The sequence below is a fragment of the Pinus tabuliformis genome, chromosome 9, assembly GCF_031772625.1.
Source record: "Pinus tabuliformis cultivar Carrire ecotype Pingquan chromosome 9, CPIR1, whole genome shotgun sequence".
Taxonomy (NCBI): domain Eukaryota; kingdom Viridiplantae; phylum Streptophyta; class Pinopsida; order Pinales; family Pinaceae; genus Pinus; species Pinus tabuliformis.
Window position 1 is genome coordinate 1,910,533,223 of NC_142307.1, and position 12,206 is coordinate 1,910,545,428.

The 12,206-nt window shown below is 34.3% G+C and overlaps 1 pseudogene; it reads right to left on the bottom strand.

Annotated features, from left to right (window-relative positions):
* Positions 1–6,162: 6,162 nt before the first annotated feature.
* On the bottom strand, positions 6,163–6,801 carry LOC149156571 (floricaula/leafy-like protein FL1 pseudogene; annotated as a pseudogene).
* Positions 6,802–12,206: the final 5,405 nt, after the last annotated feature.

The following is a 12,206-nucleotide window of genomic DNA, read 5'->3' on the forward strand; positions in this document are numbered from 1 at the left end:
TCATTATCACTTTTGATGTGTGTGGATTGAATTTTATATCATACTGTGAATAACAATATTGTTGCTTATATGTTATGAGAGTATAATTGATTTGCTTATTTATTTAATCAAATAATTTCTTTTATCGATTTTATTAACGTTAATTCGTGGGATCCTTCATTGTCATGAAACGACGTTACTTTTCTAGCACATAACTTAATATACCCGTGTAAAAGTAATTAGATTAGATCAGTTTGATTTTATAATCAATCATCTCATTAGTTTATCAATTATCATTTCCATCCATTTCACTCCCACACACAAGTAGTTCTAACGGGTGAAAAGACCCATAATACTAGTCATAACCACCAATTTCAATGAAAAAAATTTGATTTGGAATCCAAGCGAGTGGATTCCCAAATTTTGATGCAATCAATTTTGACAGTCAACAGTACCTACTCTTAATTTAATGGTTCCTTCTCTAAGTTGGTTATATTGAATGATGATGCATGGGATGAAATCAAAGGTAAGAAAGATGAAGATCCCTCCATCTTTGAATTTCTCATGGAAGATCCCATGAACACTAGAGGTAACCATACTCTTTTAGAACACCCTGAACATGATGTGGTCTGCTCATTTCCTTTTTCACTCAAGGTTTGATTTTCAAAAGCCTTCTCATGAACTAGTCATAGAAATCCCTTTCCCATTTGGACAGAACCCTCACTCCTCCATCCAATGAAATTCTCAAAAAGCACTAGAGCTAATTTAGTTCAAGGGAATTTTCCTCAATCTCTTGCAAGAGGATATCCTTAGCACTATAAACAAAATAAAAAACGATGAATAACTGAAAGGTTTTCTTATTCAATGTCCAATTTTGATGACTGCAAATTATAACTATTACTCAGTTACTTTAGAAGTCTTTTATTTCTTACATAATGTTATTCCATTCAATATTGTACTCTTTTATTGTTATATTTAGGAACCTATCTTTTAGCTATACTATGTTGGCTTATTATTGTTTTATTTGTTTTACTTGGTTGTTATTCTATTTAGGCATTTTGGAAACATGTCTATTTAACCTCTTTAAAGAAAAAAAATCTCTCTTTCACACACACACACATATATATTCATTCTTACTTCACATGGTAAATAAAAAATAACACTTTTATTAATAATAAATTCATTCAAATTCATTAAAAACATATTATAAACCTATTATTTAAAAAAAAAGAAATTAAAAAGAAATTAAATTCAAATAAAGTTTTATTTACTTTTATTATTACCTGAAACAAGGATCTATCCAAAGTATAAATTTGTTGTCACCGATGTTATATCCAACATCAACCTTCCACAAGAGATTTGCGAAAATTAAACTTCACTTAAATTAAACAATACATAAATAATATTATAATAATTAATCATTTATATAAATAATACTATAATAATTAATCATTTTTACAATAAATTTTGTTATTTCATTTGTACGGCTAATAAATAAAAAAATGTTGATTCAGTTGTTCGGCTTGCAAAGATCATTGTCTCCATGTAAGATGTTACTCTAGATGAATTCATCTTAATCGGGATAAATTATCGCGCTACGACGCTTAGGCGTTGTTGATCTTAATCAGATTTTCAATTCCAAAATAGTATTAACTTCACCATTTTCAATTATTATTAAAAGCAAATTTCAAAATATTTTCAAATCCAATAATATGCCAAGTAGGGGATCACTTACCCTCACACCTCTTGGATTTGATTAGGCTAGATTTATCTTTATTTAATTTCATTCAATAAAGGTATTTTTTGGTTTAGTGTATTGAAGTGAATGAAGTATTTTTGTAGACCGGGTTTTATTTCCAATCTAAGTCTTATACATTTTTTTGGATATGGATATATATTGTATAGTTTGAGTGGGTCTAATGGTTAAGAGCATGTGTTTCTTCTTAAGAAGTCACAAGTTCAAGGCCAAGGGAGGTAGAGTTCAAAACTAGAGAGATAGAATTTTTGTGCTTTTGTAGACTTCAATCAAATCATTGAGTATGTATGCTTTCCGAGGTAGTTCTCTTGTCTCACAAACAAGGGGTTTCATACACCTTTTGTAAGTTCCTTATTCCACAAACAAGAGGTCTCATACACCAATTTGTAGGTCCTTTATCCCACAAACAAAAAATCTTATACACCAATTTATTATTGGCTTGAAAATAACCAGAATAATTAAATAATAATAATAATAATAACTATAAATATAATCATTTAAACCCTTACCAAAACAAAAATATTATTTGATATTAAAAAATAGACTTTAACCCATACAATCCTAAAGATAAGAAGAAGACGTTCTATAATCCACTCAGATATATAGGTACAAAAATGCAACCCAAACATGACATTCTCCATGAACAAACCGATTCCTCCACGTGTCCCATAACAACGGTAAGAGAACTGGAACCTTCGTCCACAATAGAAATTAAAAATGTTATTAACGTATTATTTAGTGCTACAGATCACAAGAGGTATACTTTGAACAGCTTCTGAAACTCCTTGTTCTCGTTCCACATTATTGAATCCTATCCGTTGAACTCGGTGCTCAAACAATTTCGCCATACAGAAACGAACCACTCATAGAGGTATTGGGATCAAACTGCGTATGAAACTATAACTAAAACAACCCTAAAATTGCCCTGGTTTGGCCATAACATTCTGTAAATGATAAAATCAGCCTTCATGGCATGCAAGGAAACCGGCGAGAAAACTAATACTCGCCTTACTGCTTAAAGAAAGACACTCCACAGCTGACGAGGTGTTAAGAAAGCAGCCAGCTGCAAAAACAAGGAGGAAGTGTTAGAAAACCAGCCACCTGCAAAAACAAGGAGGTGTTACAGACCTTGGAAAGAACCCGCAAAAATGGAAAAATAACCGTCCTCAAAATGGGAAAAAAAACCCTTGTAAATGCGAACAACTCATCTAACTAGTTGTGCCCTCCCTTAGGTCGACCCAGGGAAAATAAATGCAGAATTTGCATTACCCTTCTTTCAGAAGAAAACCCTGAAAAAATAGTAGATATTGTATAGAAGTGACCCAACCCCAACCCATCTAAAAAATAAAAGGTGTACTTAATTTATAGGCGTAATATTTTTGGTGATGACAATTTTTCTGTTTAGTTTTAACTAAAATTTGATTAAAATTTTTTAAAATTTAAGTTAACTTTATTTTTAGTGCTTTAAGGGTTTTCAAGAAGCCCAATCCATTTAAACATTCTAAAATATATTCTATCTAACAAAAAAAACACATTCATTTAAACATTCTAAAATATATTCTATCTAACAAAAAAAACACATTCTTAATTAAAATTATATCGCCCAAAAAACTACTTCATCGAGTAGGCCAAAATAAAATATAATAACCCTGCCTTACCTTGCCATGGATTTCTGTTCAACAGCTTCCGAAATCCTCGAAACGAAACTGTATTTATTTTCCTCTGGTTAACTTGTGTCGCCATTAATGAAAGCTTATCGTTGAGTGCAGCATCGACCCATAGAATTGTTGTTCGGTTCAAAGGGTCAATGCTGCACTCAATGATGAGCATTTATCTCAACACAGAAATTCATTAAACAAGACCAACAGTGCTCGCGCCGCTCCAAGATGAAGAGAAACAACCCACAGATACTGGTTTGGATTTGTGTGGAAGGGGTGATATTTATAGGTCTCTAATTCGTGAATTCAGCAGGCATGGCGGGGAGAGTCGCTTAGCTTAGAATTAGAATATTGGTAGGGGTAGCTTCAAGGTTGATTCAGTAGAATTGCACAAATCCAGAGTCAAGATTTCAACGAGATAAAGTTATTAGAAGCTAAGCAAAAGGAGGAAAGAAGGGAGCATGAATGATGCGTATAATTAATGTTGTTGTCTTTTGGTCCCTCGGGTCGACAAATACGGGATGTAGGGAACTTGTGAAATTGGACCAACTACTGGCCTAACTTTACCTACAAATAGATCGGCGTGCAAGAATTTTATTCCATGGGATTTTCCACAGAATGGTAAACACTATATTAATAAAGCGGCGTTCAAAAATATTGTTTGATAAGATTTTGCGCAGGATGGTATCACTATAATCATAAGCTAATGAAATATTTGAGTTTTGTAAGTTTCTAAGCGAAGATTCGGAGGGCAGTTAAGCCCTTCCATGTTTGAAGTTGAGCCACAGACTCGTGGCGTCATAGCATACGATTTTGGCGTTGAATTGTGATTTGGATAAGAGTCAAAAAATTTGGGCAGGTCGCACAAACTACGCAACTTTTGCGTGTTCGGAAGAATTTCTATGGCTGAGTAACCAAGACGGATACTACTTATACTACTTATAGCTCGAGTAACCGAGACATCAAAAAAATATCGAATGTTACAACAAAGTTTTTCCATAGATATTTCCTAGCATGACTTGCTATTTTTACCACACCATAAGTATCATTTGTTACGGCAGTACTACCAGGTAAATTTAACAGGTTTTGATAATCCATGATAGATGAATTTATTGTTTTTCATTGTATTTTTTTTTGTAATGTGCTTTATTTAAAGGAATAAATTTTTTAGTGTAAATTTGTTTTCAGATTAAGAATGTATATTTATTATTTTTAATTAAGTTTCTCACAAAAATTTTTAATTTAAAAATATCAGGTTTATATTTATGTTTTTATCTTATACTTGATTATTTCATTCACATTATTGTTTTACTTTCTAACAATTTATATCAAAGCTATGGCAAGAGAAATTGTGTGGATTTGTTTGATCTTGTGGTAATAATAGTAGGTGACATGTTAAAGTGAATGCTTTCTTGAGAACTTGTTATCTGCTACCAAGAAGGTTGTGTTTTTTATAAGCTAAACTTGTTATTTGCCATCAAAGTGGTACATCATGAAGGTTGTGTTTTTTTAAAGCTAAACTTGTTATTTGTCATCAAAGCGGTACATAAAGAAGGTTGTGTTTTTTGTAAGTTAAAAAGAGCCCTTCAGGTTTTGAAGATGTTGCAGCTAAGAAAGCAAGAGTTGAAGAAAGTGGTTTCTGGGTAGTTACGATGGATTTATGGGACAATGTGTGGATCTAGATAATGCAAATGGCGTTGGAAGACAAGATCAAGGTATGGATCAACATGGGTTGGAGATATAGCAAGAGAGAAGTTGCATTGTTACAATATGAGAAAATTGAGATGAAATCAAAGGTGTTGAGCTCTGGTGAAGGAGTCCACTTGTGATAAAGACCTGTAGTTGTTGGGAATTTCTAGTAATTCCAAACAAATATACAGAGGAAAAATGCTCTGTTTTAACACAGCTGAAACTAAAATTGTTTTCTAGGAAGAACAGAGTTCACACATATAAACAAAACCTTTGTATTCATTAAATAAAAAATATTGTTACAAACTTCTTCCTCTCACAGAGGGATTACAACAGGGACGCTTCAGTTCCACAAAAAAAAAAAATTACTCTGTCTCTCTCCAGAAAATTACTTTGTCTCAACTGCAAATCTTTTTGCACTGCTATGTGTAAAAAAAATTTCAATATATATGCGCTGCTGTGCATATGAATTTCATATTCAACCAAACATAATATGTTTACGGTGTTGGGTATTCCCTTTTTCAGCCAACAAACACTTACTCGTGCTTCTGCGTGCTTCCCTTCTCATTACAATGAACAAAACAAAAATGATATTACATACCTCTTGGACCATACTCCCGTAAAATAAAATACAATAAAATTAAAGGCTTTTACCTACAATTACGATTGCAGTAAATTTCATTAAATACTTTACTGGCAAAACGGCGATCAATCAAAAATTTTACTTGATGTGAACTCCATGTTGCAGGCCTGTACATCAACTTTAGTTTCAATCGACGGTGGTCAGCCTTGTTATCAATCGGACAGTTGCAATCAATATCGCACGGCCTCTTCATACCGATCTTTATGCTCCGAGGAAAAACCTGTTTTGGAAAAACTGCCCAACCACATGTCAGCTGATGATTATTATCGATGTCCTCCGGAGAATACCACTGCTCGGTGAAAAGTGGAGCGGGAAAAGACTGGCGATTTTCTGGAAAATAACGCGGCAGTGGAAATTATATTTCAACACTCCCCTTTAATTTCAATTGCTGGGTTATCAGTCATACCCAGACATTTCCTCAAAAATTCAAAACTTTTCTACCTATTCGTATCAGCTTTCCTGTCATTGCTCTCACCGCTGTGCTCAGGCACTCCAATCAATCTCGAGCCACAAAACTGTGCCTGGTTACTGTTCTAGAGAATAAGAGTATTGTCTTTGCAACTGGCTATATTCATTGGCGCATGATTTGCACTTGTGCTTTCTGGGAAAATCAATGGATCATTTGCTCTCAGTTCCTTAGATGTTCCTTCGGATGCCATAGCAGCTGTAAAAGTATTCTAATTATCATGTAATATCCTCTTTTTCTCTCCCTCAGACAAGATTTCCAATCTTTACATCTCCAAGCTATCCTGCAACATTTTCTTCTCTGCTCTTATGGTAAATTTAATTCCATATCTCTCCCCTATAAAAAGATCCATATGATAGAGTTCTACCAGGGTCTTCACCAAATCTTCAATCTCTTCCTCTGTCATATTGACAAGGGTGTTGGCAGTGAAGCCTATCTCGGTCATCTTGGCAAGAGTTACATATCGAACTCCATTCTCTTTAAACAGATCTTCAAGGGACTTCAATTCCTTTCTCCCATTGATGGCTTTTATCCATTTCCTATCCTTAATTGCTTCTTCGAAATGAACAGGGTCATCAGCATGACAATATAAGGCAAACAAAGAGTTCATACCTTCATTTGCTGCCTCTTGTTCGTAAATGTCACTTAAATTTCTGAACTTCTTACCTCTTTCATTTGGTGTACAAGTGCTTGAAGAAGCACTTGAATTTCCTCCTTGTGATGTGCTTGGAGAAGCACTTTAATTTCTCCTCAAGGGTGTCCCTCGCTGCCCTTGTGTTGGTGCTGCTGTTTTGGGATGTATTTCAACCATCTCCTCAAATTTTCATCATGAGAGAAAGAGTTTTTAACATTCATTGTTTTCTCTATGCTTCCATCCCAAGCTTCTTCCTCAATGAACTGAACATCTCTACTCACAATAAGCTTCTTGGTGGATGGGTTATACAACCTGTAAGCTTTGGATTCCTCACTGTATCCAATGAAAATACATTTCTCCCCTTTGCTGTCCAACTTCTTCCTTAGCTGATCTGGAACGTGTGCATAAGCCACACATCCAAAAAATTTCATGTGGGTGACTCCTTGCTTCGTCCCACTCCATGCTTTTTCCAAAACTCTGTTCATGACTTCTTTTGTAGGGCATCTATTCAAAATGTACGCTGCACAGTGTACAGATTCAGCCCAATAATCATTTGGCAAATGCTTTGCATTTAACATACTCCTCGCCATATCCATGATTATCCTATTCTTCCTTTCAGCAACTCCATTTTGTTGCGGAGTGTACCTAGTGGTAAACTACTTATGAATTCCATTTTCCCTACAAAAACGTAGAAATTCTTTGGAGATATACTCACCTCCTCTATCAGTTCTTAGAACTTTGATATGCAACCCACTTTGGTTTTCTACAAGTGCTTTGAAATTGCAAAATATTTCAAACACTTCACTTTTGTTCTTCGGGAAATAAACCCAAGTTTTTCTAGTAAAATCATCAATGAATGTTAGAATATAGTGGCTGCCTGCAAGTGATGGAGTTTGCATCGGTCTACATAAATCTGAGTGGACAATCTCTAAGGGTGCTTTTGCCCTTATGCTTTTCCTGGATGGAAAAATTTCTCTGTGTTGTTTCCCCACGATACAACCTTCACAAAGCCTTTCTGGTTTCTCTATCAATGGTAATCCTCTTACCATTCCCTTTCTATTCAACAAGTTAAGACCTTTAAAGATGAGATGTGCAAATTTCAAGTGCCACAACCAATTTTCATCCTTTGGTTCGCTTTGGTAAGCCTCTTGAGTCACTGCTCCTATTACTTCTTTATTTTTCAAATATGCTTTCATCCTGAGAGGGAACATCTTATTCCTTGTCATCTTCTCTTCAGCAATACATTGTTTGTTGGATGCTCTATCCATGATGGTGCATACATCATTCACAAAGAAAACATTGTACCCCTTTTGAACAAGCTGTCCAATACTTAAGAGGTTACATTTCATTCCAAGAACATAATAAACATCTGCTATGGTTTTCTTTTCACCTTTCTTTGTTAAGACATTTACTTCTCCTTTTCCCATAACAGAAACTTTATTATCAGTCCCTAGTGTGACTTGTGACTTCACACTCTGATCTAACATAGAAAACATGGCTATGTTTCCTGTCATATGGTTACTGCAACCGGAGTCTAGAAACCATACATCTTCAAATTTTTCTTCAACCATATTACAGGCTAAAAACACATTATTTTGGCTGATATTTTCTCTAGTGAAATTTGCACTAGTTCTATTACTCATATCATGCTGCTTCTTCCTACATTCATTCGCATAATGCCCATATTTTTAACAATAGTGACATTGGACATTGGATTTATCATACTTTTGTCCTTGAGCATGATGTTGTCCACTTTGTTGGCTGCTGCCTTGGCCTTGGTTCTAATTTGGATTGCTGCCTCTTCCTTCAGCATTTGCTGGACTCTTTCTTCCACCTCTGTTTTGGCTTCTACCTCTTCCTCTCTTGTTTCCTCTGCCTTGACCTCTTCCTCTTACAAAGAACATCTGGGTCTTGAAGGCATGCTCTATAGATGAGTTTTCATTTCTACTTAATCTTTGCTCATGTGTTATCAGTGATGCATGTAGTTCATCAACTGAGAAGTTGTGAGATATTTTGTCTCTTCTATGGTGGTGAAAATCACATCGAACCTTGAGGGTAGGATCCTCAATAGTTTCTCCACAATCCTCCTTTCTTCAAGAATCTCTCCATGAGACCTTATCTGTGTGACCAGACCAATCACATGTGTGAAGAATGAGTCAATATTATCTGACTCCTTCATGCAGAGAGTCTCAAAATCTCTCCTCAGCAACTGTAGTTTTGTTGTCTTCACTTTCTCGATGCCTTGATAGGCTATCTTAAGAGTTTGCCATGCTTCTTTGGATCTCTTGGCTGCTGCTATCCTTGGAAACACACTCACATGCACTGCTTGATACAAAAAGTAGAGGGCTTAGAATCCTTCTTCTTATTGCTCTTCAACAGATCTTTCTCTGCGTGAGTTAAATTATTAAACTCATTTTCATCTGCTGGTTCTTCAAAGCCATCCTCAACAAGTTCCCATAAGTCTTGGGAAGCAAGCAAAGCTTTCATAGTTATTGCCCAATAGTCATTGTTTTTCCCATTAAATTGTCGGTGCTAAGTATTACAGATACCCATGCTAGTGCTGGCTCCAACCATTCTTGTACTCTTCAAAATACTTGATTGTGTATTGAAATAATTGACTGTGTTCAACAATAACACAAAAAAAATGACTTGAAAAATACCTTGGATTTTTTCTTGACTGAGTCTTCACTGTGCTGGAGAAGCTGCTGCAACAAGTAATCTTTCTTTCAGCTTCTTTGACACCTTCAATGAGTCTGAACAAGCTCCGATACCATGCTGGGAATTTTTGGTAATTCAAACAAATATACAGAGGAAAAATGCTCTGTTTTAACACAATGGCAACTAAAATTGTTTTCTGGGAAGAACAGAGTTCACACATATAAACAAAACCTTTGTATTCATTAAATAAAAACTATTGTTACGAACTTCTTCTTCTCACATATAAACAAAACCTTTGTATTCATTAAATAAAAAATATTGTTACAAACTTCTTCCTCTCATAGAGGGATTACAACAGGAACACTTCAGTTCCAAAAAAAAAAAATTACTCTGTCTCTCTCCAGAAAATTACTCTGTCTCAACTACAAATTTTCTCAACTACAAATTTTTTTACACTGCTGTGTGTAAAAAACATTTCAATACATACGCGCTGCTGTGCATATGCATTTCATATTCAACAAAACATAATATGTTTATGCTGTTGCGTATTCCCTTTTTCAGCCAACGAACACTTACAGTCGCGCTTCTGCGTGCTTCCCTTCTCATTACAATGAACAAAACAAAAATGATATTACATACCTCTTGGACCATACTCCCGTAAAATAAAATACAATAAAATTAAAGGCTTTTACCTAAAATTACGACTGCAGTAAATTTCATTAAATACTTTACTGGCAAACCGGCGGTCAAACAAAAATTTTATTTCACGTCAACTCCATGGTGCAGGCCTGTACATCAACTTTGGTTTCAATCGATGGTGGTCAGCGTTGTTATCAATGGGACAGTTGCAATCAATATCGCACGGCCTCTTCATATCGATCTTTATGCTCCGGGAAAAAACCTGTTTTGGAAAAACTGCCCAACCAAGTGTCAGCTGATGATTGTTATCGCTGCCCCATAGAGAATACCACTGCTCGGTGAAAAGTGGTGCGGGAAAACTCTAGCGGTTTTCTGGAAGATAACGCGACAGTGGAAATTATATTTCAACAGTAGTGGGGAGTGAACACCCAAATGGGAAGTGAACACCCAAATGATTTTAGATCCAAGTAGTAAATCATAATTATATATTCACCAAGGTTTTCATAAGACCTGTTATTCACGCATAAATACAATGTAGTACCACATGATGTCTCTAGTTATAAAATGGACTACTCGAATAAGTATGGGAAGGATAAGTGCACTGGTAAGGTTAGCCGGTTGTAAGACCTATTATTTGGTCAGTAGTTGCCAAGTTCAGCCGTACTCGACCAAAAAAATTCAAAAATTCGCAAGTTCAACCGTAGTCGTCCCAAAAAAATTCAAAAATTCGCTAATACGATTCGATTCGATTCAGGTTATAATACGGTAATTTTAATAGGATACCGAAAATTTGGTCTATGAAAATAATTCATGTTGACAGACTTCTCCAGCTCTGATCGGTTTATGAAAGTAATTCATGTTGAAAAACTTCTCTAGCTCTGATCATTTATTGAGCTCGACCACGAACCATCCTATGTGATTATGAGAAACGAAACGAGGCTCAAACCAGCGAGTGCAGAAAATAAACATGGAAACATTCATTCACCTGGGACATTCACCAAAGTCTACTTTATAATTTTTGGTTTATCAAAAAGGTTTAGGTTAGAAAATTTTATAATTTTTAATTTATAAAAAATTCTATATTAGAAAATTTGGAAAAACACTAATTTATATCTTCAAAAATGTTAGAGATATTTATATTTTAAAAATGAAATTGTAAAAGTAGCAAGTTTCTCACTAGGAAAATGTAATTTTAGTATTAAAAAAATGTAATTTTAGTATTAAAAAAAATATAGAGAAAGGTAAATTTTATATTTAATAAATTGCAAAAATTTAAATCTATTTTTTTCACTTTAATAATTTTATTGGATGATAGCAATTAATAAGTTGGATGATAGAAATTTACAAGTTGGTTGAAAGTGATTATCCAAATTACGGTTAATTCAATTAAGTTGTTTATTATTTTTTTATCAACTATAGAGGTTAATCTACACACTTTTATTGTTGAATAAATTTGAATCTGAAAGTGATAGTGGTTGACATGGATTTCTTGGTATTTGAGATGATATTGGACTTCATCTTTGGGTTTTTGTTATTCATATTATTAGATTTTAGTTACATATTTTCCCAATTGGTGATATTAATAAGTTTGATGCATTTTGTCTTTCATTGTTTTAGATAATCTTAAGTAGATAGAAAAGGTTAATGTTAGAAATAAGTAAACATAGGTATAGTGAAAGATTCATTTCAATTTTATAAAATTTTGAAAAAAAGAATAATATGTTAATTTTTATAATATGTATATTCCCAATTTTTTCTTGCATTGAGAGATAAAAATCAGACTTGAATTAAAAGAAGGAGTTGCAACTCACAGGTGAGTACAGCACCTGGAGACTGCACTCAAACAAAAGAAGAGACTCTCTCTCCATTCAATCTACATTACATCAAATGAATATTACAATATTAAATACATCACTAGAAATTAGGTAGTTGTAAACAAACTCCTAAACTCTAGGAACAAATCCTAAACTAAGGAGATACATTACAACTATGTAACTATTTCTCCATTAATACAAAATAAGATTGATTATTTTTAACTCCCCCCCTTAATGGAGAAAGGGTTATCCTGAACTCCTAGCATCCCT